We start from the raw sequence: 5,677 nt of genomic DNA, 5'->3' as shown, positions 1-5,677 counted from the left end.
TTCAGATGCAGAAAGCTTATTTCTCTGGCTGGATCCATCTTAACACATGCAAAAATAAAATGTCTTCACTTAATATATTGGAAGATACCATTGAAGATACTTGTGTATACCTTGTGGTTCTTTTAATTATCCAGGGTTGCTGCCTCCACATTTCTGAGAATTCTAACTTCTGGTTTGTGCTTCTGCACAACAAGAAGGGTATTTTTCCCCTTAAGGTTTTGAATATGAAATCTTATTTAATGTACACATGGTTAAATAACTGTATGGAATTTGGCAGTGGCCATATTCACACTAATCTTATTCTATGCCGATGATGATGATGATGATGATGATAATAATAATTTATACCACGCCCATCTGGCTGGGTTTCCCCAGCCACTCTGGGCAGCTTCCAACAAAGATAGGTGCATAGTCCTCTACAACCTTACTATGATAGAATATCTAGTTATTTTTTCCTTCCCAATTTCAGATTTTAACTTAGGATTAGTCTGGCACCTTATAGCTGACTTACATTTGGAGCTACAAGCATTGCAAAAGAAAATGATGTGCTTATGCTATGGATGGTACCTGGGCAAATATAAGAATTGCTTTTAGAATGACCAGAAAGAGTTAATGGAATATTAAAATACACTTCACAATATGACAGTAATCCTCAAAAGTAGTGTCATTAAGAAAATGGACAATATCCAGAGTTTTAGTTAACTATTAAAACAGACATGGCTTGGTGGTGGTTTACAAAATCGAGGGCTGTTTGGGACCTGAACACCTTTATTGAAGCCTGATGGCAGGAAGTTAACATTTTCACAAAAATGAAGACAATCATTTCATTAAAGTTAGCTTTTAATATGCAGGTTTTCAAGTTCATTGTTGACTAACTAGTTTTAAAGCAGGATTGTTGACAAAACACCCAGACCTGATGCTTCTTAGAGTGTTCCTTTGGACTTCTCAGATGGACATGCTTACACCCCATGCCATCTTACCAGTTGTGCTTTAAAGGTGTTGCTTTGGGTAATCTTTGGAAATGGATTTGGTTTGTATTCACTTTGGAAGAGCCAGGCTGTAAATACTGTAAATATTACAAGTGAACGTCACCATGCGCCTCTAATTCAGTATGATGCACTTACCACTACATTTGTTTTGATAGGATTTTATCTTGAACTAGAGATGATACTTACCTGGTGTAAGTAATCACTGGTAGTACTCAGCTAAAGCATAGCTAGCCCATGGGTGTCCCCAACCCTCCAGAGCAGACTATGACTCAGTGGGGAGAGGTAAAGGGACCCCTGACCATTAGGTCCAGTCGTGACCGACTCAGGGGTTGCTCATCTCGCTTTATTGGCCAAGGGAGCTGGCGTACAGCTTCCAGGTTATGTGGCCAGCATGACTAAGCCACTCCTGGCAAACCAGAGCAGTGCATGGAAACACCGTTTACCTTCCCACTGGAGTGGTACCTATTTATCTACTTGCACTTCAATGTGCTTTCGAACTGCTAGGTTGGCAGGAGCAGGGACCGAGCAATGGGAGCTCACCCTGTTGCGGGGATTCGAACTGTCGACCTTCTGATCGGCAAGCCCTAGGCTCTGTGGTTTAACCTGCAGCGGCACCCGCGTCTCCAGTGGGGAGAGGAGAGGGTGGCAAAGTTACCTTGTGCAGCCAAGAGTTATTGCACTAGGCTAAGTTGAATGCTGCCTAATATTCTAGTTTCTCCTAATGAAGAGTTTCCAGAAGGGGAAGGAGCAAAGTGAAACTTAAGTAGAACACACTGAGCACCTTTACTCCTTTTTTATATATAAATAATTTTTATTAACCGACCAATCAAATCACATCACATAAATTCCGAATTGCAAAGCCGAATTTTAAATTTTGTTGAGGGGACCCATATTTCAAGATCCGAAGGGGGATTCTGATCATCTTGCTACTGCGTTAATGTCCGAATCAGTCCAAACAAAGTTCATAATTCTATCTAGTCTTATCTTGCTGTTTCCGCATCTCATCTTGTTCGTATATTTTCTCTTTTTTCTTTATGATCTCTTCTGATAATCTCCTTAAGCCGATAAACACCAATAATAATCCTGTGTGAATTTTCCGTTCATCCAATCCTCAAATCGAGATGGTTTCCATATATCCTCGCATTCATAGATAACATCGCTCTTTCCATCATTAATCACAGAACTGTCGTTCTTAAGTCCCTCTGAGAAGTTTCACCCACAATATAAAAACAGCTCTATTTCTCTATTTCTCCTCCCATACTTAAGTCCTCCGACAGAACTTCCCAATATGGCGACGGTATTTTTAACTGCGTCATTCCAAAGCCCTTATACATTCCACGCTCTTCTTAAAACATGCTTTGGTTAGAAAGTTTATCTCCACACAGACATAAATCCACAGCTTAAGTCCTTCAAACGACATTTCTGACTTGTGAGGGGGGGGGGGAATTCTTGTTTAATCACATAGAGGAAAGAAAGGAAAGTTCCCCCCCTCCCCCATCCAGTCCTTTTGCCATACCGAGTCTTGGTGTGTCTTCATCTGGTTAATTCTTGTTCTTCCGACTCGTCTCGTTTATCAGAGATCTCTTCTGTTAGCAGTCTTTACTCCACCTCCTTCTTTGAAATATGTGCATTCGCTTCATCCTAATTGTTTCTTTTGAAGTTCTTGCAGCTAGAGGCGCGGATCAGAGGCAGCGTCCAGGAGCGCCGATATCCACAGAAGGGCATTCTGCCTAGTGCCCCCATCCCCTCAAATTCGGGGGTGGTATAGGGCACAGCAGGCAAGGGTAGCCCCCCCCCCAATCCGGGGGGGGGGTGTAGGGAGGCTATTACTCCCATCACAGCCTCCAAATTACCTCGTGTGGGTTGGAGAGATGTTATTGTCAGCCATCTTCTGATGCGCCCCTAGTGGCCCCTCTCGAACACCTTTACTCTTAGTGTGGATGCTGTGAAGTGTATTACTTCATAGTGCTAAACTAAAAACTGGATGTGTTTTCAGATCAAGATGTGGGTTATCTCCACCCACTGCACAAGACAGACAGGTTCATGTAATGCAGCCTTATAGGTGTAGGCAGGCAGAGGAAGAATTGGGCGGTGTTGGACATAGGGAGCCTAACCTTTGCATTAGGCTCATTGAATTGCACTAAACATGGGTGGCTACATTTTCTCTCTCAATCAAGTACCCTCCTAAAATGCCAGGTGTGCAGGAATCTTGCGCTTTCATGATTTCTTGCGGGGTTTCTTCTGTTACTGGGGTGGCAAAACTTTGGCTCGGTTTTTTTGTCTAGCTCTGTTTTGCCAACCAGTTGTAAAAGGTAAAGGACCCCTGGATGGTGAAGTCCAGTGAAAGGCAACTATGGGGTTGCGGCGCTCATCTCGCTTTCAGGCTGATGGAGCCAGTGTTCGTCCGCATGTGGCCAGCTTTCTGGGTCATGTGGCCAGCATGACTAAACCGCTTCTGGCGCAATAGAACACTGTGAAGGAACCCAGAGCGAACGGAAACGCCATTTACCTTCCTGACACAGCAGTTCCTATTTATCTACTTGCACTGGCATGCTTTCGAACTGTTAGATTGGCAGGACAACCAGTTGTAGGAATGGTGTCAGTGTATGTGTGTTTATATCATGAACCAGGAGAGGTGCTCCCATGACAACACTAACCACACATTGAATATCGTCTGGTGCCAGGTGAAGGAGAAGAGAGAGAGACTGACTTGCCGCCCCACCTTTGTACGCTGTAAGGACTCCAGAAGCAACAATCCAGCTTTTATCTCAACATTCCATTTCTAAATAATACTGGTTCCCTTTTGCAGCCAATGTGTACCTTTGCAAGATGCGCTAGTTGATGGTGAATGAGTCTCGCTAACCACCAGGTGGTGCTGAAGTTGTTCTTCTGTAAAATGTGTTTTTATTCCGGCTCTCGACAGACCTGGCTCTGATTTTGTATTACTGTACAATGACAGCTGCCAATGGAGGCTGCTGCCCATTGGGACCGGGAGGGCAGAAGACAGAAAGGCCAATAATACGTGGAGCCAACTAATTTTGGTTTGGTCCTCCTTCCTGCTGAATTCTACAAGGATGATGCTGAGACAAAGGAGGAGGAAGCCGACAGCCAATACCTCCCCCTAGACCGGTAGGAAGTATATCAGGAGAGAAGCAGGCTGAGGGCAGGCTGAGCATGGTGGGGCAGTGCTGCTTATGTCCCAACAGACCAGCCTCTGCTGGTTCAGCTGCTGTTCAAATCGTTCTTCGTCCCACTGTTTCGTCAGCCGGCTGCAGGGTTGGTATTGGTGACTGAGAGAATACACCGTAAGCCAGAGGAAGAAGGTTCTTGGGACGTAACTCCACCACTGCAGAGGATACAATATGGTGAACTGGGTAGGGAGCCCTGTTCAGCTGGAGGGCCACATTTCTTCCTTCTAGGGGCCACATGCCACAGTGGTGGGCTGAGCAACAAATATAATTTTAAGCGAGTCTCTATATGCACTGCCACACAGCCCTCTGTCCTCCATCCAGGCAAACAAGGGGAAAGATCTGAGTTCAGGGACACATTCTAGCCAGGCAAAAGCACTCAGGGAGGGTGTGAAGCAGGGCTGGTGAGGTGTGTGTCTGGCAAGAGTCTTGAGGGATAAATAAAGAGGCCCATTTGAGCCCTGGGCCTGAGGTTCCCAATCCCTGTGGTCAATCATGGCTTGTAGGCTTCAATATAATAATAATAATGCCACAACACCACTCTCTTTTAAAATAGCTCAGACAGTTATGGATTTTCCTGCTGAGTCCAAAACGGCCAGAAGATGTCAGCACTGTAGTAGCCTCTTCACAGAAATAATATCCAGGAAGTATTTGGGTTGCCTTTGTGCCTGTTTGAGAACTTGGTTTATTTCTAACACACACACGCTTGCAGTTTAGATTTTGAAGTGCTGACGTTCCTGTCAATCTCTTTAGCCAATTTTCTTCTTGTCTCATAATATTTCTTCTGCTCTACTTTCTCTCCCCGCCTCTTTATGCTGAGATTTATACCCTCAGTTGTAATCACTTTTCATTGCTTATGCTTTGGCAGAAGATGATGAAAGAATAAAAAGAAGTTTGGAGAGATGTGGGGGTGGGGAAATGTTTCAATTCAGCATTTTCAAATGTCTGAAATCCACGTCAGGATCTAAATGTTTTGTGAGTTGTTTGGGAGAAACTTCTTCAGCAATCTTGCAGCAGGTGCATAAGAACATAAGAAATGGCATGATGGATTAAGCCAAGGGTCCATCTAGTCCAGCAGTCTGTTCTCACAGTGGCCACCAAGATGCTGATGCAGATTCTGAACACAATAGCGCAATCTCCACCTTGATCTCCAGCGACTGGTAAGTCAAAGGCATTCTGCCACCAACACCATGGAGTAAGGCATCCGCGTACAGTTCTGCTAATTCTTGGCGTGGAATCACAAACCACCAGACCCATATGATGAGCTGTTTGTGTATGGTTTGTGCACGGCGAGAAACCTCCAAACGGTCTTATTTCAAGAAGCAACACTGAACAGTTTTCTCTTGCACAGAAATACTTGGGTGAAGCTGGAACAGCTGTAGGCATCAGCTCTGAACTCTGAATGCTGGGGCAAGCAGATGCAAAACTGGTATAATTAGAATGATTGCTTTGCCTAAGTTAACCTTAAACCACTGCACAGTTTACTTGTAGGCGTTTTAG

Source organism: Podarcis erhardii (assembly GCF_964252035.2).
Source record: "Podarcis erhardii genome assembly, chromosome: 11".
NCBI lineage: Eukaryota > Metazoa > Chordata > Lepidosauria > Squamata > Lacertidae > Podarcis > Podarcis erhardii.
The sequence above is the reverse complement of the archived record's forward strand: the minus strand, read 5'-3'. Positions refer to the sequence as shown.